This window comes from Larus michahellis, chromosome 11, assembly GCF_964199755.1.
Source record: "Larus michahellis chromosome 11, bLarMic1.1, whole genome shotgun sequence".
NCBI lineage: Eukaryota > Metazoa > Chordata > Aves > Charadriiformes > Laridae > Larus > Larus michahellis.
This window is the reverse complement of record NC_133906.1, coordinates 6,445,506-6,470,515: the sequence shown is the minus strand read 5'-3', so window position 1 is coordinate 6,470,515 and position 25,010 is coordinate 6,445,506. Positions and strand designations below refer to the sequence as shown.

The following is a 25,010-nucleotide window of genomic DNA, read 5'->3' as shown; positions in this document are numbered from 1 at the left end:
CTTCCTAAATTTATAGGAAAATATTTAGTAACTTCTCCTTCAGAGTTTTTTCTGTCTCTTTCAGGTTCTTCCCTTTGCAGTTTTAGGAAACAACACCCTGGAACAGGACATAATATTTGGAGTTTGTTATCCAGGGGTTTGTAATTTATCTAAAGCACTGTTTTGTAACTAGGTATAGACCATGGGTAAAACACCCAGCAGTGGTGGTGAATTATTATTTTTCTCAGCATAATTTTGCTTTATTAATGTCAGCTTTCCTGATTCGTATGCTAGAAGAGGCTTCTTCCTGCGTGGATGGTACTAAACACCAACTTTCAGTGTTAGTCCACTGTAGTATTTTTAATTTATTTGTGGAATCATGGTCTCCTTTGGGTTTTGGAAGACCATATAGCTTCACTTCAGCTTCTGCATTCTTTCTTCCTGCTCTTCTGGATACATGTTTCAGCAGATGTGTCATAAAGGCTGATATATTTTTCGTTTTTACTGCTTTTCTTTTTATTTGGATTAAGGTTGCTGTCTCTAAAGATGTGAGTAAAATTACTTCTCCGATGTGTTGTGTTTTGTATTCTGCTGTGATTTAGCTAAGATTTTCATTCTCTGCCTCTTGCAAGCAGTGCTATTAGATTTTTGCCACGATCTTTTTTGTTACCATCAAGGACTGCGTTCCTGTTCTTGTTGACTTTGGTCAATATTTGTCTTGAAAATTTAAACTGTTGTCTTCAACTATTACTAATACTCATTAGAAAAAAAGGATTTTATTTTTTTTTTTTAAGCTAGAAATTTGGAAAGATGACAACTATGAAGTGGTACAGAACTTACTTGAGAAATCTATAATTTATTCTTTTTTGTCATTTAGTTTCCTTTTTTTTGTTCTACAGCTGTAATACATTGAAAAATGTGTGTTTATAATTTCATGGCTGTTAAAAGCTTTATTATTATTCTTCTTCATTACCCAAAATTCAGTTAATTTCCATTTACTAATCTACCACTCTCACATCTTTTGCTGGCTAATAGGAAGAAGAAATATTTTTTCTTTCAAGTTTTGCTTAAAGCTCATAAACCTAATTTCCATTATATATTTCGATGTCAGGATGAGGAAAAGCATATCTTGAAAGTTTTACTCTAATTTGTCAAGGGTGTTAGGTTTTGATCAATATCACTTTCAGTAATTGGCATCTGGCTTAAATATCAAATGTATACAAATTCTAGATATTCCCCGATTTGTTCTAAGGCTTGGTATTTTATAAAGGGTTAGTTTAAGTTTTTTGAGGATGATAATGCTATACATTGCATAATTTGCACTGCACGTTCAAAAGGAGTTGACGTAAAAGCACTATATTTCTTCATTTTTTAGATGCTGTGTACCAGTTTTACATACAAGTAGACTGTCTGCAAGCATCTGTCTGTCTTTATTGAAACATGGGCTAAATTAGAGTGCAGTTATTTAAATTGCCAAAAAACAGGGGGATGAGGGTAGGGAGGAAAAGTAAAGGACTCAATAGGCAAAGCTAAAATCTTTACCTTGAATGTGTCCTGGCCTTTGGGTGAAGTTGCATATCTTTTCCTCAGAACACTTGATTTATGCGGTATTTTGATCAGATACTGTCTTAGAACAAATTAGTCTTGCAAAGCCAGGTATGATGTTGTTTGTAAGATCACTGGTTTGGGTTTTTTGTGCTGCTGGGGTAAAGTCAATGAAACCAGGAGTTCAGGAGGGGGATCATCTTATAATGTATATGGCTGCCATGTGCTGGCAGGACATACGTACTTGGCAATACACTGAGCCAGATTAAAGAACTGATGGATACTGAAACTTTGGCAGGAGACAAAAAACCCAGGAATATTTTGGTAAAGTGCCCAGCCAGGTTCATTGAATAACCACATCAGCTCCTGTCCTGGCTTAAAGGAGGGGAGATATTGCGAAACTAGGAATGCAGTTGCTGAGGTGAGGAGAGACTTGCCTCTGATAGCAATATTGCCTCTTCTAGGCTACCCACACAGATGATGATGACTGCTACTAATGTATTTGCATGGCTGCAGGCTTGAGGAGAGAGGTGAACTGGAATCTGTGTCCCATGGCCTTCTGTATGGAGATAGATACCTGTATTAAATAGACTGTGGCATAGCCAGTAAATGCTTACTTGTTCGTTATTTACAGGATACCATAGTTTATATAAATGTTTATCATTTTCAGCTTACAGCTGAAGGCACCCAGAGCTGTCGTATAGCATGCAAAGCGCTGTATAACGCTAAGTATAAGTGCTATGAAAATTGGGGACGTGGTGTTAGTGGACACTTTGTCTTTGATCTTCCCGTGCCAAGGTGGAACGGGAGCGGTGGCCATGCATGCAGCGGGGAATGCCAGGGATGAGCCAGGGCAGGTGGCCGGGCTGGGGCTGCAGCTCTGAAAAACGAGTGGGAAGACCTTTAGGTGTCACCCTGAGGGCATTGCACTAGTGACTGGGGGGGGGAACAACAAACTACTAATATTAATACTAGACTACAACATAAAGTATGTACTGACCAGGACCAAATACAAATTGTATTATGTAGATTTTTGCAGTTCCCTGGCTTTCATAGGCTTGCAGCTGTGGTATTCCATTTCTGTCGTTGCTGCATGTGTAATCTATAACCTTCATCTAAGAAACACGACTCATTAATTAATCATTAACAGGGGCAAGACATGGACAGCATGACGTGTGCCAGATTCTCTTTCAAAGTTTTTCAGTGTCTGACTGGTTATAGATACCATCTCAGTAGCACTGGCAGATGCTCTGTAAGGACCAGGTCTTGCAGCATATAGTAAACTTATGGATTTTTATATCAAGTACTCCAGTAGCACTCAAAGTCATTTACAACCTTTCTTTACATTTAATTAACCCTCTTTGCACTCTTACAAGGTGTGCTGTTACTGTGGTTAGCAGCACTGTTGGCATCAGCTGAAATTTAAATGGCAACACACACCGTGGCCCGAGCGTGGTAAGCATTTGTACGTCCCATCATACAAATGGGCACCCACTGGCCTTTTTAAATCCTTACATTTGCCTCATTTTCAGTGACATTGAGAAGGACTATGGAACTGTGCCGACCCTGCTGGGGTGGTGCGTTCTGTGGTGGGCCCACTGTGGAGCCGCCTGGAACCGGCCGCAACCGGCCACGCCCGGCGCGGGGCAGCCTCAGCCTCTCCTCACAGAGCCCACCCTGCTGCCCCTGCCAGCGCCTGGGCACCCGCACAATTGATTTGTCAATTAACATTGACAAAATTACCCTTTTTTACTTTATTTTCAATACAAACTTAATTCTTGCTTATCTTCTTCACCGATTAAGGGACCGTTTGGTGACAATTTTGTGGTAAACTTGCGGTATGGCTGTGAAGCACGTAGGTGCTTTTCCAGGTATGAGAAAGTTATTCCCCTGTTCTTCTGCTACTTAGAAAATAATCATCTCTAATCATTAGATGCTGATAAATTAGAAGAGAGGGAGTGAGTCCCTCAGACTCCAGAAATGCTTAGTGTCAGTGACAGGCCGGTACATGGGACGTGCCACTCTCTTTTGAGAAATAGCGTGCTCTATTTTTATGCTGGTTGTGTAGCATCTGCCGAAATTATTTTTAAAGAATCTGGTGTTATTTGTAAGAGAAGTCTGAAAGGAACATCTCCATCCTGTCTATTTTGCTTCTTTTCTTGCTTGGTTTCACTTATTTGTAAATGCTAGTAGATGTATATAAATATTTCTCACCTGTTCTCTTACAGAAAGGCACATCAGGCTAAAAAAATCATTTTCTAGAATCTAGAGAGACATTTCAACTTGTCAGATGGGGTTTTTAGCCAGTCCTGGTAACAAGAAACTTGCCAAAAAACCCTATAATGAAACATGAAACTTGTTGGCACCTCCTGGGCCAGCAGGGCAACGTTCTGTGCCGTGGCTCAGGCCTGAGCAGGAGCCCTCTGTGCGCCAATTACTTTGGCTTTCAAAGTCAAAATACTTCTCAACTTTAGCTGGGAGTGGCCACACGTGTCTTTCTGTTAGGCGACAGCTCCCCATAATTGGTTTTAAAAGCCTCTATAAGATGGTCTTTCTTGAGGATTTAAAGATGATCCTACACATCTGGTTGCCAGTTTTTGCATCAGTCTGACTTGAGGCACATTTTAGCTCTCACAAATTACTTATTGTTCTTGGTAGATTATCAGTGTTTGTAGCTCAGTGCAACCTGATGCTGCTCTTACAAATGTTTCTGTTGCAAATTCAGTGGTTCCTGAAATAGTGATAACAAACAGCGAAGGTATAAAAGGATTAGAAATTATGACAAATACTGTAAATGGCACAGAATTACTAAAGCATGGGGTACGTTATAGAAATGTAATTTGCATTGAGGCATAGGTTGATAGGATTGCACAAAAGAAAGTAAGCGTAATAGTGAAAATAAGGAGATTATGAAAGTAAAGACTGCATTCCAACCTCTAATTAGTGAGGTTATCTGTATTTCAGCTTTCACATTTGCAAATTAAAAGCACTGGGGTTTTTTCACATTGATTCATATTCTTAGAAGATCTTATGCCATGATTCTGGCCTTAAAGATTTTACATGATACTAATGTACAATGTGTATCGAATTCTTTGTCTTATTTAAATAATTGATGCTTTATGGAAAGCTGTTGGCCTGAAATACAATTATGTCTATTCATTTCCAGGGAGATAGACCTCAGCAGTTAAGTAGCGCTTGAACATCAGGCTTCTTTTTTTAACCAAAAATAAGTACCATTAATTTAAATTCAGTGAAAGCAATAGATAATGCTGGCAGTGTTAAATACTCTCAATGTTAAAAGAAAATTGCTTAAAAGTTGCATGCATAACAATGGAAAGCAGTAGCTTGTCTTTATAGGTTTTTGTATGTATTTATGAAATGTTTGGCTCTACTGTTGATGGTTTGCTTGTCTGTTCCCACCTGCAGCCTGTGGTGAATTTTTGTTTTTTGAGTGGGTGGGTATCCACTGTTCAAATTTCTTTGGCAGCATGACCAATCATTTCTTCATTGTTATTTCTTATTGTTCAATTTCATAATGTAAGGTGAAACCTATGTTTTTTCCAAGTCATGTTACATGTAGTTGTGGCTGTACCTGGATCATTTCATTGACCAGATGAAAAATAAATCAATTGCTGAGGCTGTCGACATGTTAGGTAATTTTTCTTTTCCAAAAATGCTTTTGAGAATAATGAAAATTCTGAAGAAAATGTGTGAACCAACAGGTAGTAAAAAGTATTGCATACTGAGAAAGAAAAGAATAAATTGACAGAGGAAGCAGCAAGTGGTCTGTGAAGTGGTGACATCTAAGAGTACTTCAAATTAAACTTTTCGCAATGAAGATACCTGGAGGGAAAAATGTCCTGATACAAAAGTATTAGCTGTCGTGTTGGAATACTATCCAAGATTGTAATGTCTTTTTTTCTTTGGGAATTGAGTAGAGAGGATGTGGTCCACTCCTTTCTGCTAGTTTTAGCAGTGTAAAAATTAAATGACTAAGCAATTTCGTTGCTTGGGTGTCTATATTTGGGGCAGGGAGGGGGGAAAATGAGAGGCATAAGGAAAGATGCGTCTAGAAGATTACTTTTTACATCCTGGAGTGGGTAGATGGTGTTGCCCTTTTGGAAGTTAAAAACAGAGAGATAAGCACTAAAGTATGTCTAAAGTCTCTGCTTTTTACTAGTATTTTAGAGTTCATTTTTTGTTAAAGTTATGCTTTTTTTTTTTTTCTTCCTGACAGATCGTTCTTGCTTTTCACTGCCCAACACATTAAGAATTCTGTCTCACCTGATGAGGTAAAGACACCACCCGTAACAACTGCAAAACAGAGCATTGCCGACCTCCCCTTTCAGTGAGTATTCACAACTTGCAGTTTTGTATGTTGTTTTGCTCTGAAATGGTGTTTATATTGTCGACCGAAGTGCTTCCATCTATGCTTGAAAAATGCCTAGAAAGATCTCTGCGGGAAAGTGTTTTTGTAGAGGAAGGCAATTTGTCTCAGCACTTTCCTTTACAGAATCTAGTTCAGTCTTTTCCAGCCCAACTGTATTACTTCAGGATGCTTCACGAAGAGAAATACGCCTTTTTCCTACCTACCTGGATTTTCATTTGCTGGAGTTGCCCATCCTGACAAGCTCAGGATCAAATGAGGATGTTAGGAACTTACTGCTCCTGGCATCAAAAGAAATTTTTCTTCACTCAAGCGGACCTTTTATTCAGATTCTTAACACAACAAAAACTACTTAGTCTGTACGAACGGCTGCATATCATAAAGTTGTAAATCTGCGTATACTATAATATATGGTGTGCAAAGAAAAGATAAACAAAGAGAACCACCTTTCAAATTATCTGTTCTTTGTGGTGTCTCTAACTGCTGGACAGAATGCTCACAAGACACCCTATGATTTAATTAATATTGTACATACACTGCGGGAATTCATGTAATTACATACAGTAACACACTTATCCCAATGTGTCTAGCAGAGGAAGTAGGCTATCTTGCTTAGGAGTAGCTCAAGAGTAAAGGAAATATAACTTTCAGTTGATTGATTCCCATAAAAATTTTAAACTGTTTACTTCTTTTTTTTTTCTCCTGCGAATTTTAATTTTACCAAATACAATTCTTACTTAAGCCATTTAATTCAGTGGCAATATTTCTTAATAAACTACTTCTACATTGTGCCTCTTGCAAAATAAGTCTTTTAATTGGAGTTGGTTTAATATAACATTTTAAATTGTATCACATGTCTTTCAAAGCATGGCGAAAAATGTGGGTTTTAGATATTGCAAGGAAATTCCAAGCAAATTCACTCACACTGAAAAAATCAACACATTGTTCTGCATGGCTTACAATGGGTCAATTGGTTGTCACTAGATATTTTCTACTAAAAAGTTATTTTCTCACTTCATGACTTTGTATTTCTTCAGGTTTTAGACCATTAAGATCCGTGCTCCCTACTTATAAAGTAAATTATAAGTGCCTGAATCTTTGAATTTTCAAAGTTTATGTTAATGTGAGAAAAATAGAAATGTTTCAGTATAAGTAATTCTTCCTATTGGGAAAGAAAATCTGGTCGGATTGTGGAGTTATTTTTAATTTATTTTTATTTTTTTACGAGTCTGAGTTTCATGACAGTTTTCTGACAATTCTGTATAATTAGAGAAATAAAATAAGGAATTCCTGAAGATTGTTTTTATTATTATAAATGTATCTATATACTCTATGTAAAAGTTCATTTCTTTTAGGGTATCTTCATAGCCCATCTTCAAATAGTTAAAGAACAGATCGACAAGTACTTCTCATGCCAAATTCCTGGAGAAGAAATATTAAGTGATAGAAGTTGTTGGTCCAGAAGCTCTCACTTTTGCTCTGTATCTCAACTGCAGTTTGTCAGGAAAAGGTTGCAGAACTAGGTCCTCGGTGAAAATTTCAAACACCTAACAGCTCAATCTCAAAATCCCCTGCTGTAGTTTTGTGTGGGTAGGGCTGGTTGGTTTGTTTGGTTTTGCTGCCTGTTTTTTATGAGGGAGCCTGAATAACACCGAGTGATCTCCCAAGGTCAGACAGCAGGTCAGGAGCAAAGCTGAATGTGAAATCACATTCATAATTCCCTGCAGTAATTGAGGTGGAGAATGTGTCCATTTAAACCTTTCAAAATGGTGGCTATATCCTGTATATCGCTTTTTTACATTGCTCTGGAAAATATTGAGGCCAGGAAGGATTTTTAGGTACTGAGGAAAAAAAAAAAATCTGTCCTATTGCTCCCCCTTGTATGGCTATGGGAGTTTGCTACGGGTCTGATGTGAGTCAAGATACGTGCTAGGACAAGAGAGCTTAATGCTGTGGTGTTTGTGAGAAGAGCCTTCCTTGAGTAGTAGTGAAGTGGTTGCTTAAGACAATTTCCACCAATTCCTCCAGCTTAGAGAGGAGTCCTTGCAGACCATCCCAGGACGGGGGAAGAACATAAGTACCACAGAGGATTGCACATAGTATATTACTTTAGCTGATATGGGGTTCTGTTTTGGGGGCTTTGGGGTTTTGGGAGATGTTCGGTCTACATGCCACAATGGATTTTCGTTAGCTGCTGGTTTGGGGTTGGGAATTCATCCCGAGTTGTGTCCTGGGTGCTGGTGACATCTCTTGTTTTCAGCCTGTCGATGGCTCTGCTGTTGACTTTGCAGTGTTGAACCAGTACCATCTGTTCTTTATTTCCCTCATTAAATTTGTGTTCCTGTGGATTTGCTGGTACCATGTAGAAGTGCTGGTAACTTCTCAATTACTTCCCTTTGTGTTGTTTGCCCAGCCTCTGAGAAAGGCCTGTTTCTGCCTTTTGATTTGTTCTTCTTTATACAACTGACAAAGGCTCGCCATCAGTTCCCAAACAAGTACTGAGGCTCACTTCCCTCCATTGTGTCCTTCTCCGACATCTTCTGTGTTATTCAGAGGCCATTGCTGTGGCATTGATGTTTCAGCATATTTGTTAGGTTTGCTTTTCGTTTTGGGGTTTTATTTGCTTTCTTTTCAACAAAAGGCTGCTATCATCCCATCATGGTGGATCAAAGCCTTTAGAAAGTAACTACCTTAAAGAAAAAACAAGTTTAACTTCTTGAACAAAACCTTCCTGACTTATCTTCAAGGGGGGGGATTCAGTTTCTTAGCTTTACGCATCTTGTTGTAAATTCCCTTTTTCTGTGGGAGCGGGAAGAAAACAGCCTCTCAGTCACTGCTGCCTTCAGTGCTCCTCTTAGTCCTGGGGCTGCAGGATGCAAAATTTTTTGCATTTTTAAGGCTGCCATTCTGCATAAAAGAGCATACTCTGTATGGTTTGAAGACCTTCTGTAAACTCACATTGGCATGAAAAATCAAAACTACTTGAGAAAATGGCTGAAGTTGCTCTCTTTTTTTACTATCAGGATTACGTGCCTGCCTCTACCCTATTTGATTTGTTAGTTTCCAATGATTTTTAAGGGAACAAAAATATGCAAAATAATGTGAAATATTCATGGATCTTCTAAGTGACAGGATCCATCACCACAGTAATGCTCTGGTGTTGAGCCTATAGCTGAAAGATTTGTTTGCATGATTTCCGCTAAATTCCAGGGCTACTTCTGCCAGTCACACATACCTTGGTATCCTGTGCTATGTTTTGGCCAGCTCCTGAGAGGTACCTTCAGTAAGAGTTAACAGTGATTTCTAGTGTGCTTGCGCTTACTGCTTTTCATAATTGTTTAATTTTCTGGCTCCTTTCTTGTGTAGTTGTGTGCTCACAGCCTCACCCCTTCCCAAAAAACTACAAAAACCCACCAAAACACAGCCACCAAACAACAACCGCAACAACCGTCCCACAAAATCCCAAAGTCCACTTTGGTCGAATGGATTCACTTCCATGAGACTGCATAAATGCACTTCTTTGTATCTTTTAGAGTTAAAAAAATACCATTTTGATGAAATTACAGTTAATAGATGTGAGGAAAAATCTGTATTCTCTAAATAAGTAGTCTTATAAACAGTTTTATTTTTAAGTATGCCCTTATCCTTCCCTAAAGCAAATTATTTCCTTTCCATTGATTTTTTTTTTTTTTTTGGTATACTTGTGTTTTTGAAGAGTTGTGTCTTTTATTTCCTAAGCAGAAAACTCACAATCACAACTTGATAAATAAAATATTTGCACTCAGAAATGGAACCACAAAACCAATGTAACTTCTGGTATTGATTTTTCTCCTGCGTAACTATTTTGGCAGCAAAGGCAGAATACCATCCTGTGTAAGCATAAAACTTACTTAGAGTAAATTACTCTAAATTATAAACTAACCAATAAATCAGTATTACTACAGTATTGTTCTCCCATTCCTCATCCCTTGCCTAAAACATGCATCCGAAATAAGAAACAATGCATGGAAAATTGTTTTGATTTTTTTTTAATGAATACAATAAAATGTACACTTCCTGGAATTATCAGCAATAGTTCAGCATGATGATGAAAAAGCAAGGATATATATTCAGTTAAAATGAATTGTTGTAATATAAATGATGATTACAGAAGTAGGATTAAGATGTTACCTGTGCTTTTGTAAATTATGCCATTATCACCAGTTACTTGTTCTAGTGAAATATATTTTAAGCATGGAGAGACACTATTTCTTTACATTTCTGTCTCTGTTATGGAGTTTAGTAGAATATTAATGGTGTTTAACCTATGTAGTTTTAGGTTAAATTTATCAGTATGTACGCCCACACATTGGCCTTAGCACTGCAAAAGTACTTCTTGGGGGAGAAATTTATTTAGCAGCATTTCTTAAAACCTGAGATTTGATTTGTGGAAGTAAATGAAACACTGTCATTTCTCAAGTCCTGCATGAATAGTTGAGAAATTGAATCTTATTTTGGATAAATTCAGGCCTCTGTCAGATGTATGGAAGATGGGAATAATTCAAGCAGAACAATAAGCCAGGAAGTTTTACAAAAAAACAAACAAACAAAAAAAAGGATTACTGTATCTTTTAGTGGACTCTAGATATGAGTATTCAGACTGAGAGGCTGTAATAAGAAAAACTAACTGTATAAAAATACAAAATTACCCCTAAATGTCAAGTAAGAATATATTGGCAAAGATAACTAGATGTTTGAAATCCTGGGTTTTTGACTGATTACTGTGTAGCATACAAATTCGAGTGTTGATAAATAGATGCTCATAGTTTTTGGTATCTTATAAGGATTCTCTGGGAGTTAGGTGCAGATTTTACTAACAATAATCTGCATTCTGTGCCATGAAGTTGTATAATACATATATTTTTGGTATACTTCAGTGGCATATGAGCTTTTGTATAAAAGAGGCTCTGTGGAACAAAAACCAAACCAAAACACATTTGCGCTTTGAACTTTGATTTTTCTAACCAAGGGGAGATTTTAATATATGTCACAATTTTGAAAAGAAAACTCATCTTTCTGCTTCTATGGGAACATGGACTGTGGGTGAAAGGATGGTGGGAAAATGCTGTGAATATTCAGACTGTCCTAAAATGCAAGCTTGAAGGAAGTGTTAGGATTACTTCGTAAAGTAAGGCTGAAATGGACAGATCTTGACTAGGAACTCTGAAATGGCATTCTGTGGCTGTCCTTGGAGAGCCCACAGAAAAGAGTTACAGCTCATGACAGGCAATGCTCTATGAAATGCTTCTGTGTAACTGGCTACAAGCACTGAATAAGGGTATCTGACGTGAAGGAAAATGTAAAATCCTAGCTGTGGTACTCTTGGTCATCTGTCCTTTATTTATGGTTTTATCCATCCTCTCCTGTACTGAAAACTCAGTAATGGCAGTTCTAGATTTTCGTGGAATCTGTTCTGGGGTCTTACTGATATGGTTTCAAAAGAAATTCTGTGTGCTTGAGCAGGGTGTAGCCCTTCATGTTTGATGATGAATCCTGAACTGAAGTATTGCGGAGCTACCTCATGAAAAGGGAAAAGCTTCGCAGTCAGCATCCTTCTTGGAAGGAACCCTCTGTCTGCAATTACTTTGTGACTGGAGTTTGAGGTAGTGTGACTGTGTAGGTGTCTGATAAATGGTTTCGGTGGAATAGAGCACACATGTGAGGAATGAGCTGCTTTTCAGTTCCATTCATTCCAGGCCAGGCTGATGCCTTTGCCCTCGTGAACAGCTTATTTTTGTGTATTTAAAGAAAAAAAAAATTAAAGAGAAGGGAATCTTGTGAAAATAGAGATTTTTCTTCCAGGTTTTTCCGTTGCTTTTGATTGTGCTATTTGTGTTTGTCAAAGTAGCAGGTATAAACTGGTTCATTAAGCTTTGAATACCTGTTAAAAAATACACTCCAGTTCTGAACCAGTCTGAAAACAAATTCCAAGTTAACTTTTAGTCAGAAAGCTGTATCTGCTTGGAAAGGATCTTCAAAAATCAGGCTTTATAGAAAGAAAGCAGAAGAAGTAGGTAGAGCTAAACTGCCATCACAGTGAGAAATCAAAATGTTCAGTGCTTAGAGACATTTTGGTATCGGGAAGAGCTACCACCATCAGTACTCCATCTGACAGCTATATATATTTGCTACTGAAGCTGGGACATGAATCAGTTACAGTAAGCCTGAAAACAGGCTCAGATGTCATCCTGGAGGTGGCTGCTATTGACTGCAGGAAAGGAGATATTAGAGTGAGCAAGATACCTTGCAAGAATAAATCAGTTTTGAGTAATAGGGAGTCCTCCAAGGGTGCTAATAATGCAGTAGAAAAACATGTCAGTAGGGCACTGGAGAGTGACAAGATTATGCTGCACTGTATCAGTGTTGCAATTCCGGTAGGTATATGAGGCAAGATGATTCATGGCACATATAATTTTCGTTCTATGTTTTTATTCTTCATTTAAATCTGAAGTTGTATGCGGGGAATGTTGTGCTTCGCTAGTTGTCTTCAAGCTATTATTTATTCGCAGCTTCACCGTGCTTTATACAAGTTTGTCATCTACATAAACATTTCTCATAATGTTAGTATGTTTACAGTGACCTGAAGTGGAGAAACTACCAGGTAAGACTACCATTGTCTTACCTGATCTACTATAGAAAATTAAAATATACTTAACTTTCAAAGTATGAATTTCAGCAGAATAATTTAAAATTATGTTTTTGGTATAATAAACTCAATATAACTGGATTTTTGTTTTATTTTTTTAACCTATCACACACGGGTTTTAGTGGCAGATGGGCATAATCTTGCCTTTTTGAGTATGTAGAGTAAAAGCAGCTTTACTCCATACAGGTCTTTGCTAGGAGCTGTAAAAAGTTAGGTCAGTAATATGGTCCATGCTTGTACAACACAAGGTTAATTACAGTAATGTGAACACATCCGTTAAAACAATTTGCCTACTGTTAGAGAGACTTTTTGTTTTAAAAGATTGCATCTTTCTTCTTTTTTTTTTTTTTTAATATTAGCTTTGTCTTAACTGTAATGTCGCACATTTCATGGACAGTTGAAGTTTCACTCACTTTAGCAGAAATCTGGCTTATTATGCAGATATCCGCTTTTGACAATGAGCATCTGCAGCTACTCAAGATGTAGAGATGCTGGTGTATGTGTCTAGGCATCTTCATTTGTTATGCTGTGTTGTCCCAGAATGAATATGCAGAATATATTGCAGTAGAACAATCACAATCCAAAAAAAGAAACACACTGGTGTTTTGTTACATGATAGCTGGCTGTGCTGCTGGTTATAAAGCAAGTAGTTAAATCCAAGTGGAAGGAATTCTCCTTTTTAAAAAATATTCTAAATATTTGCTTTATCTCATTTTTTCTTTAATTCAATCTCCTTAGCAACAGAAACATCTGTTTCTTTTCTCTTAGTCATTACATTCAAAGAGAGTAGCTGCTTCAAAAAGAATGAAAGCAATTTCTATGAATTGGGTAGCTATTAATTGTTGCCAAGATGTTTCAGGATGATAATAAGACATGCAAAATTAGATCTAGTTAACCTGTGCTGGTTAGGTGAGCTATAATCTATCGGCTCTTATAGTGCATTTATTGTGTGATGTCTCTGTGTGACAGAGACAAGGGTAAGCTTGACTAGTTCTGGTTTATTTAGGAGATACTTAGTATCAATGTGTGGATTGTTGCACCTAATGTTTTATTAATTTGCAACTTCAAAGCAAGTCGGCAAAGTTTGCCTTGAAGACAGAGGACTAAATATGCATGGCCTTACAAATATATATTTTTGTATGTCAGTCTACAATATGAAACAGTATAATTAATTCAAAATATGAACTTTGTGTTTATAGTGATGCTCTTTCTCAAATTACTGTGCTTTTTTGTGTAGATTTTGATAACCCAATTTAAAGCTGGTATTTCATTTCAAAAAGGCTTACTGATCCTAACCTTCCTCCGTATGTCCAAGAGTGCATTCCTAAATCGCAAGACATTGACACATGTAAGAGATGTAGAAAGAAGTGAGCAAGGACTGCAGGATCAGCGTATGAACTGGTCTCTCTAAGCCAAGAGAAACAGACTTACTTTTGCAGTGTTGAGAGGAAAGGACCTTTGCTACTACCATAGTCTTGACAAGGGACTGTCATTTAGAGCTAACTGTACCTGGATGGGCCTGCATACATGCTTGAAAACTAGTGCAAAAAATGAAACTTGTTTCTTCATAGTGTGAACCTACAACGTCATCACATGGAGATTAGCAACAGTGTTGGGGGGGGGGGAATGTTCACGTGGGCAAAATCAGCTTAAACTCAACTGGAGCTAAACTAGCAAGAGCTAGACAGAGTAACAAGCAGGAGTCTTAAAGGAGTGTATGGTCATTACAAAAGGAACTTATAGGTGTTTATGGGTCCACTGATGGATGGGGAGAAATCTTAATGATGGACACTATGGAAAAAGATTAAGTATGCAATGCCAGTTATGCTTTGCTCATCACAAGCAAAGTCTAATTCCAGACCTGTGGGTGTACCATCTTTGAGGAGGAGAGGTGCAGCCAGACTGATAGAAAGCTAATTTTGTGCCTTTTGTACATGATGGCCAGCCTAACCTCAGTCCCTGGAAAGGTCGTGATTGTAGATTTGAAATCCACTTTCAAACGTATCAAGCATGAGAAAATAATCAATAATAGTTTGGATTTACTAAAGGACTGCTAGTGTTTTCCCAATTTGGTTACCTTATACAATGAAATAAATAGCAGTGTCATTCATTTTGCGTGCTTTACTACCAAGTTGCTCTTTCAGTGCACTTGCACACTGAAGGCAGACAATAGATTTTCTTGGACGCTTCTGCAGAGTATGTATCTTGTTGTTTTTCTTACTTTTTTGGGGCGTGGACACACACGCATATTCTCTTATTGCTTGTAGTGCTTTCTGACTATAGCATGTGTACAGCAGGAAAAAGACTTTGACTTGCATTTTACACCAAGGACCAGCAAAACTTTGAGCTAGAGAAGGAAAAAGTAGAGAGTACTGTTAAGCTACAACCTTTAATCATGTTGGTATTCTCCCTGATGCTTTCTTTTTCTTTGTCTCTCTCTAACCCTGAAAATAATAATTCTGCATGAGACTACTTCTGGCACATGTAGGTGGCAAAAATGGTTTTGAGAATCTTTACCAAAGAACCATCTGGAGCCTGTATGAGGGCCAAGAACACTGAGAACTTCCTTCATGGAATAACTGATTAGTTGGGTTGAGGAACGAGCAGTAAACTATGGCTGTAATCCTTTTAACTGGCCAGCACATCAGACAGATGGGCAGGCTGCCCAAATGCCATTTTGCTGGGAGCTTTAGATAGCAGGCTGTACTCCCCCTTAGGTTGTGCTAAAGCAGTAGTGGAAGCCATCTGCATTCAAGTTAGATCTGCAGAGTAGTCCAAAATACAAACATACAAACCATTCCTGACTCCTCAGTAAGTGCGCATCCTTCGTATCCATCGTGCTGAAAGTGGAGCTTCTTGTCAGAGCTCCTCAGGGGTGAGGTTGCTGTAGGCAGGTAAAGAAAGATGGTTTTGGGAAGACTGGGAGGGGAGAGGCTGAGTTTTAGTGAAGACAGGCACCATTTTCTATTCATCCTACAGTAACTTTTGTGGATGGGCGATGAGGAAAGGTATCTGCGGGAGGACCTCAGAAGCGGGAAGGCTTTCATCAGTTGTGGTCAGGGACAGTGTTACAAAAATGGCAGGTATCGTTGTTGCAGGGAAGAGCCTTACAAAAGTACCAAACCCTGGTGTCTTGCTGTGTAGGCAGGGAGGCATCGCAGGCTGCTGTAAAGGATGTCTGCTTCTCTGTCAGCAGTCTTCTGCCTGATGCTGGCTGCTGAAGTAGATGGTTATTCCTAGTAGGTGTTGAGTTTATTCAGTTTGTTCCAGGTGAAACAGATACTGATCCTTTAAATAAGAGTAGCTAAATACTTTAGATCTGACTGCCAGTGTCATCTTCTATAAATGTGATTGGAACAGGAATATGGAATCTGTGGTCAGGCATTTCATGTGAACTTGCACGTGCGGTTCCTTAGGTTAGCTTCTTACTCTCTCTGCTGAATTGTTGCAAAAGGAGGCCTTTTCTTGGAAGCAGGAGATGGCATAAGTTCTTTCACGATAGTTGCAAATCAGGCAGTGAGGAAATGCTTTGTCACTTGGAGAAATAACACATTCATCAGTATGGTTCTTTGCAAGATGCCCTAGTTTTGTAGGAGTGCCCAAAAGTTGATGACTGCCAGGTGGAAAAAGAGTAAGATGGTTTGAGATAAGAAGAGCAGAAACTTCAGTTGCCTGATGTCTTCTCTCCTGACACTTTTGTTGTTGTTGCTTCTTTCCACTTTACCCTTCATTGAAAGGCAAAATTTCCCTTTGCAGCAGCTGTCTCAGTGTTTCCTGGATTTTGGAAAATCATTGCTTACATATTGGTGCTTTTTCTAAATAAACATATGTGATTCCTACAGAGTATTTCGGAGTAAATTGCCCATTTTCTTTCATACTCTCTGTGTATTTAAGTTTCATGTTCAACCTGTCTGTTGCTGTCCATGGGTTTGCTTACTTGCTTAGGATTGAATTTATTTAGAAGAAAATAACTAATTCTTTTATCATGAAAGTAAAAAAGTAACACTGGGTGAAAAAGAAAGAGCAAACAGGGTGCTTGATGAAGATAGCACTCTCAGTAACAGTGCTTCCACATGTGTTTAATGGCTATGACCCTTCAAATGCTTCCATAGCAAATGCGTGCCTTTTTAACCTTCTTGGTAAATTACCCCCAAAGGTAACAGCTGATAATTCTGCAGCTCTTCGTGATGTCTGTCCACAAGTTGTTTTTACAGCCAGACTTCTTATGAAAACACTTCTTTGATATTCAACGAATGAATCCCAGTCGGTTTAACGCTAATGTGAATAAGACACAGTTTTTCATGTTTCACGTTTAATTCTGGTTTAACTTGAAATTACTACAATTGGTAACAGAGGTAAGAGAGGAGAAAATGTACGTGTAAAGTTAATATTTTTTTAAGTAGGTGTTAGAATAGATGTGTTAAAAGGTCTACTTTAACTGGACTGAATATTCAGGATCTGCCTGGGTTTTTTTCCGAACTGTTGTCATAACTGCATATGAATATAATTAATCAATATTCTTGCAAGGATGCTTTCATCTGTGGTTTTTGTGGGGCTGGGAGGGGTTTTTGAGGGTTTTTGTGTTGTGTTTTTGTTTGTTTGTTTGTTAAAACTAGCCTAAGAACAATCTGAAGTGATCGCCTTAAGTTGGATCTAGGTCCTGTCACAATGTTAGAACAGGTTCTTTTTCTGATAAAGTGACACTGTACTCCTGTAATATAAGAAAATATTTCAGAAAGAAAGCAATGAAAAGACCTCATACTTATTTTGAGTTGAGGGTAAATTTTCAGTAAAACTACTACATAAATTAGAATTACAGAACCCAAAGTTACTTAGGTATTATTTTTTTATCGTACTATAACAATTATTCATTACTGTGACATATCACAATCACATATGTGTCAACACTAAAAGGCATTTTTTATTATATATTCCAGGTGTACTCTTAATCATACTATGTGTAACAAATTTATAAAACAAACACCTTCTCCTTAGAACCTACTGTTGTGTGGAATCCATTGTGCTCTCCAGAGAAGTTTAGAATCTGTGGAAAAAATACTTTTCCTCCACCAAAGGAAATAGGGTATTTGACAACATGCATTTGTCTACAAAATGCGAAGCAATATCTGATGAAAAACGCTTTGTCAATAAAATAAATTGCCAAACAAAATGTAATCCTTCTTCAAAATACATTTAGCCTACACAGTGAAATAAGCTACTTCCACAAAGTGCATTTTGTTGCTTGAATTATTTTGATTTGCTGTCTATCAGAATCTGTAGATAAAGTGTTTTTTTGTCAGACACTGTATATCAACCTTATTTTATTATATATAGATAAAATACATTTAATTTGAAGGTAGATGTTTGATAGGACACCTTAAACTGGTATTGGTTGAGCTGAAATGATAAACAACAGACATGCACTGTTTGTGGTGTGAGAGGCTCCCTTCTTTTCCTAACTGCATATAAAATAATGGCTCTGTAGTTCGTAATTCAGCTGCTGTTGCTGGGACTTTGGGGTATTTAGTTTTCCACAGCAGATAGTTCTGTGAATTGCTCGCTGTACTAAAGCAAAGTACGTACTGTTTCGCCAATTGATGCAAATGTCAGTACCTGTTCAAATTTGCATGCTTTGTCAGTCATACAGCTTGCATTACCTGTATCCACGTGTGAACCACAGGTCTTCAGCTGAGCTTTTCCCTGCCTTTTATGGAGCCATACCAGATTCTTATCCAAGTAAGCATTTGCGGAATGGGGAGGGGGAATGTGTAAGCTGACAAATAGCTCTTCAATTTCCAATTAATTTAGAGGGTTTGCATTATTGTAATCCTGTTAGAAAATTCTGTACGTTTTTCTTACTCAATGAAAATTTCTTCCTGATCTCAAAAATATAAAAAGATCTTCATTGTGTATAAGCAAAGCTACTTTAGCCCTTATGTAGCAGTTAAGAAGGGCATAATTCTTCTTTGGAAAAGGTTGCCAAAAACTTAAATCTCTGTAGAGAGTTACAAGGCTCCTGTTGAGTTTTTGAACATTAGTGTATGTTGAAATTTGTACTACAGGGTCTAGAGTTCAGTTTTGTAACATAACATTCAGAAAAAGGATTAGAGTTTCCTATTTCATAGTTCTTGTTAAAGCTCAAATCACATATGAGGACTTCAAATTTTCATGTAAGGCAATAGAAGTTAAGTTACTTCGAGACTATCTTTGTATTGATCTAAAAAGTACTAGTTGTGGCGGTAAGTAAATGTGCGAATAGTTCAGTTGTAATTTGGAAGTATGGAACGAAATGTGAAAGCAAAGCAAAAGTCTCTGACCCAGGTGAAATATCTCCTGAATTAGAGCGACTGAAGGTTGTCTTTACTTAGAAGTTAACAAGATTATTCTTGTCATTGCTTGCTTTTTTGATTGCAGGAGTATTAAAAGTCTGAAGAGTGTAAAAGCTTTAGTTCAGCAAAAGAACTTAAATGTCTACTCAGAAGTTAAGTTTGCATTGGAATGTTTTGCATGAAAATGGAGTTACATGTTTGGCTAAAAAGAAATTAATGCTAAGCTTTCCCATGTTGTGGAAAGAAAAATACACAGTTCTACAAGTGGAAAACATCACAGGTCTGGTTCCTTCACCTTCTGTACAAACAATTTCCCAGTTGTTTCAGGAAGAACTGCATGGATAGAAATATGTTTATCATGTGTAACAAAGTAGAAATTACTTTTGTTTTAAAATGTCATTTCACATACAATGAATTGGAAGCTCTATAACTATAAAATGCATGTGTATGTAGAAATGGGCAAATTGGACTATTAATATTACCTGCGCATTGTGTAGTGTTACAGGGAATCCATGCCTCTTTCCTTTCTCCTTCAAACCAGTATGCTTCTGTCGGTAACACTACTTGAATGAAGTGTGTCTACCTGAATGAAATTATTAATGTGATATTTGTTCAGATATTTTTACCTTAATTTGGAGGATATTATTTCTCGTGTCCCTTTCGCTGCCATGTTTCTGAGCTAGCACAATAATCGTACATTATAAAGTACACGTTAGCTTGGGACAGCAGAAAGATTTGACAGAGAGCTCACTTGGCAAGAAGCAGGCTAATCTGTATATGACATACAGGAACTGTTTTTCTCTGAACAACTTCATCGCTAAAATGAGAGATGAGACCAAGTGCCTGAGGATAACTTGGGTACCTGGGTAAATGTCAGAGCTGTTGCATTTTTCTCTTATTTTAATGTAAATCAGGATTGCTCCCTCTCTTCTTGTGTGATTTAATGCAGTAAATCTTTATAGAAGATGTCTGAAGATTAATAGCTGTTGTAAAAGGACCTATGTAATAGATCTTTAAATTATGTTTTTGAATTATGTATCACTTCATATTTTATTACCTAATTGTACATAGCACAACTAATGAAATGCCAATTAAAAATACAGTTGATTTTTTTAGTATTTAGCTATTGAACATCAATCCATTCTTTTTGCTTCAGCTTGGTAGTGCAGCAAGTGTTCCAGAGCAAAGTGTACAAGTGACCTGTTTATTATGGTTTCTCTTCATTGCTTAAGTTCTTGGTTGGTCCTGTCATGTTGCTGCTTTTATTGAAGATACTTCTTTAGACATAGGTCTAATACCTATCTCTATGACTGCATGTCTTTGTGTGGACTTTGAAGACAAACTTCTTACAGTTGCCCTCATGCAACTTGATGCTGCGTTTTCAAATTTACATTTTGCCATGGATCTGAATCCAGGTTGTTCATGTAGTGTTTTATGCTCCTTGAAAGGAAGGGTCCTTTGGGGAGTCAGTCATGCGTGTTCTTTCTAGCTCATTTCTGTTTAGGGGCAGTAGATAAACGAAGGTGCATAGGGACTGAAAATCAGGCATGGGAACTTAAAGAATTACAGGTACTTCATTGGCAGAACTCAGAGCTTATTGTGCACATAGAGAAATTCCACTGGAAGAGTAAGGACCATCAGTGTAAGTATAAATGTGAGAATAAGAAGGTACTGTAAAGACGAGTAACTACTGATTAATATACAGATAATAACTTTACTACATAGACTGCTAGTTTGGCTGCAGATAGGAGGAAGTGAAATGCACAGAAAATAGCTAAGTCTTTTTAAGATGCTGGAAAATGTTCTTTCTGTGCCATAGAAAAGAAGTAAAACTGGATGAAACAGTATAATAGTAGAAATAGTCTAAGTTAGCTTTTTCAGCCCGTTGCTGACGTTTGAAGCTAAGCCTTCATACTGAAACGAAAACCCAACCATTAGACTTTGCCTTCGGAATGTTCTCATGAAAGAATGTGCAAAGTAGGCTCATTCTTGCTCATTAAGCCACTAGAAGTATGTCTACAAGTCAAAGTTATGCTTCTTTTTAGTCTATTGAGTGTACAATTTGTATTCAGTTTTGAAAAAAATGGTAATTTCAGAAAGCTACTTCTTGCGTGGTTAGATTACAATTATGCATCACACTTTATATTTTACAGTCTAAATAATATGATTCACATTGTTCAAAGTGAGTTTGGAAGATGGAGGTACTAAGAGAGATTAGGACTGAAAAGTTGCACGAGGCATTTTTAGCTGCTCGTAACAAGGGTTATGAGATGGTGTTTTCTGCATCTCTTTAAACTTCTTCAACCTAAATTTTGAACTTGTTCACCATGTCTGCTGACTTTGATGAAAGCCTGAGAGATCTCAGAGATAGCTAATTTCCTGCAAAATAGCAGAGAAATTTTAAATGCTTGTACTATGGGGAGCCATCAGAAGAGAGGGCATATTTCAAAATGCCTCAGGTCTAGGAAGGTGTCCATCAGTAAATGTACCTTGTAAGGCACCAAAGATAGTCAGTCGTGTGTCCCGTCGTCCCCTCCCCATCTTATATACCTTATCAGCAACTGAATTTCATTGGTTCCATTGCTCACAGAGCAGCTTCTGTTGAGAAATCAAAAATGCAAGGTTTCATCTTCAGGTGTTTAAATCTATGTATTGTTTTTTAATAGTTTACACATCTTATTGCTAGAAATTGTAATAGAAGATCTCTCTCTTAAAATGGTTATGTTGAATTTTCATGAAAAATGAATATAAATACTGGAAAAATTAAATGAAAATGTATATGGACCTGTTAAAGTTTGGTGAGCTTGTAGAGTAACTGTAGATGATTCTCTATCCGGTCTCTGAGGTGGTTTCTTGTAGGCTGTGCTGTATTTGCACTTAGATGAAGAAATAAAGTATCAAATTCTTTCCCAATATACTGACAGTGATTAGAGATAAACAATACTTGACTTTAATTAGTTTTAAGGAAGCCTAATAAGTGCAAGCCAAAAATGAAAGATATTTCAGTCCCAATGTTCAGAGTATATAGAGAATGCTGGAGTCTTCTCCAGATTACACCGTATACTTACTTACCATTTAAGCACCCTGATTGTTTTACAAAGGGAAAGGAAATGTGCATGTTCATTTGGGTACATTCATCATACAGAAAAATGAATACACTTCAGGAGTAAAATGCCCTGCATCAATTTTTAAATATGTTTTTGAAATCTTGAAATGGTGAATATTAAAACAGATTTATACATTCTGCTTTAGTGTTTTTCAGCAGCTGGCTGAATTGATATAAACCAATTTTTTTTTTTCTGATGTCATTCTGTGTTAGTGTGCTGTCTCAAGGCTTTCACTGTCAGTTGATTCCCTGTAGCAACAGTTTCTTACACTGAAGTTATTTCCTTTGAAGGAAATGAACCAGCCTATTTCTCACTGATAACTAGCTGTATCTTTTGTTAATCATTGATAACAACTCCATGAATTGTAGTATTAAGAATTGCTGGTCCCGAGTGTCAATGCTGAGAGAGATTGAAAAGTGAGTAGTTGTCGGTGTCATCTCTCGTAGTCCATCATCAGCCAGGCCAAAAGCTTTTCATGCCACCTCTAGCTAAAAAGAGTATAAGTTGACTTATAAATGTTGATTGCCAAATGAACCAGGATTTTGCATTTGTTTACAAGGGATAGAAGCCGCTTCTGTTATTCAATTTCAGTTCAACTGCCCTGTGGCCATTCCCTTTGCAGTTCAGGTTTTGCATGTCCTTTTCCATTTGTTGTTGCCCTCTCATCTAAAAGTTGGTTAGGATGTAGTGAGCACAAGAGCAACGGCATTAGACATCCATGTTTGGCTTGCATTTCCCTTGTGCACAGACACTGGGTTAAATTTGCACTTGTAAGTTTTAAGGGTAACGATATTCCAACGATTTCCTCACCCCGCCTTTATATATGGGAATTGTTGGAATTAAATATTATTTTATTTGTGTTCATAAATTTGTAATGTAAAATGTTTGCTTAAGTATCTGTCTCTTGCCGTTTCTTGCGCTTACATAGATTAACTGATGGGAAAAGAATGAGATATGAATATTCCTAGTTCCTAGTAAAGTATGTAACAGTGTTTTGTGGATAAAATATAATTTGGATTTTTCTGGTATTTTGTAGAAAAGTCAAGGTTGTTGAGCAAGCAGAGGTGTTTCTTGGAGCTGCAGCTTGGAGATTAGCAAAAGTTCCTTATTTTCAATTAATAATTAGTCAGTTACTGAATTGTTTTATATTACTGTAAGAGTAACGACATTTCTAGATGAACTTGTATAACATTTTGCAGTTACTGAAAGAAGGCCTGTCCTTGAAGACTTGGATAGGATCCTGCGAGGATTTTGGCATTGAAAGATACTGTGTATGTATTTCTATCTGGTTTTTAGTGCATTTTTCGTTACCTTAAGTGCCCGAGTCACTTCTGTCAGTTAAACAGTTCTGTCAGTTTTAGTCTTGAGTAGTGTTTCTCCGTGCTTTATTACATTGCTTCTTCTTAAAGCCTTTATTCAGCTCTTTCAATCTGAGCTTTTCACTAGGGTGATTTTGCGGCAGCTTTGGACGTGAACTGTGTTGACATGGACACGCTGCGTTTGCAGTACAGGCCCATATTTGCTCCACAGTAGTGACCAAATAATTGTATAATGTGGAAAGCACCATATACTGTAATTTTCGATGTGAACTTAAAATTTTCTTCTTTCCTGTGACTGTGACATTTTTTTGTCACAAAAGTTGTCAGGGACCAGTGGCCCTTTAAGGGACAAAGCTTAGAGCTTTGGTTTGCTGCCCTGTCTGAGCAGGCTTCCAGTATCCATTGTGGATACCGGAATTATATGCCCTCCAACAGTGATAATACATGCCTTTTGAAATTCTCTCTTTCTGTACTGTACATGTCATGCTTCAGTTGCTGCAGTTTTTAAAAAAATTGTTCTGAGGTGTACTTACATCTCTGCTTTTGGAGATGGCTGTTTCATTTTTTTCTTTTCTGTGTGACTGTGTATGCGTAGGAAGGCCTAGAGAGCTGTGCCTCATAACATAATGTATGTGAATTCCCCTGACTTCCTTTATTTCTCAATATTAATTGTCAGAGTTTATTTGGAAAGAGCTACCAAACCCAGAAATTAGAGACACCACCACTGAGATTGAAAATGCAAGTTTTTCTGTCAGTCATGGGGCTCTGACTACACTGGAGTGAAAATATATGATAGATTTCTTCATATAAACCTTGGCATGTGTGTTGGTAGAAGCTATGTTAGTGCTGAAATTCTGAGACAATTGGATTTGTTTCTTTTATATAAATATCCTTAATGTAAAATGGTTAAAAGTTGAGAGAATACAAAATATTTGTGGAATTCAAATAATCCTTGATAAAGCTGTTAGGGTTCAGTTCTTGGGAAGGGCAACTGCAGTCTTAATCTGGAACACAAAAAGAGTAACCGGCAAAAGTAAGTCATAGTAAAAGTTCATTTAATTAGTTTTGCAGAGGAACAAAATATAGGAAAAAAAAAAGACATAAAAAAAAGTATGATTTAAAATTAAGCTCTAAATGAGAATTGCTGTATTGATAAGTTGAACAAAAGCAACTGTCTAAGGAGGATTCAAAAAGCAACATGTACAACTTATCAGAGTAAAATAGTTTTATGCAAACGTGTTTTGACAACTTATTTTGAAGTGAGCATTATGAATGCTTTTTTGAATTGAGTAATATGCAAGCCTTCATCTAGGAGTTAATATATCACCTGGAAAAAGGACCCAGTAATCTCCATGTGGTTTCTGACAATATGAATATAATTGCAGAAAGACTAAAACATAACCTTAAAATTAAGTCAGGGAGCTTACAAGAAAAATTAAACAAAGAGAAAATAAATGGATTAGCAGAAGGGAAGAACTTAAATACATAGGAATGGAAATAATTAATTCAGCTATCATTATATTAGTTTTATATTAATATGAGATTGTTATGTAGTGATTAGTATATATGCTTATTTATTTTTAAAAAAGAAACCTGATCTGAAGTCCTGATTTGTTGCTTGTTGCATTCCTTCAAATGTGAGAAAGTTCGAGCAGTCTA

The 25,010-nt window shown here is 37.2% G+C and overlaps 1 protein-coding gene across 3 annotated transcripts in view; it reads left to right on the top strand.

Moving 5' to 3' along the window:
• TENM2 (teneurin transmembrane protein 2) overlaps nucleotides 1-25,010 on the top strand; it is a 1,449,326-nt gene that overhangs the window by 839,803 nt on the left and 584,513 nt on the right. For all 3 annotated transcript variants that reach the window (XM_074604292.1, XM_074604293.1, XM_074604291.1), the window contains one exon: nucleotides 5,762-5,872. The gene's annotated coding sequence lies outside the window, so the exon portion shown is untranslated. The remainder of the gene's footprint in view (nucleotides 1-5,761; nucleotides 5,873-25,010) is intronic.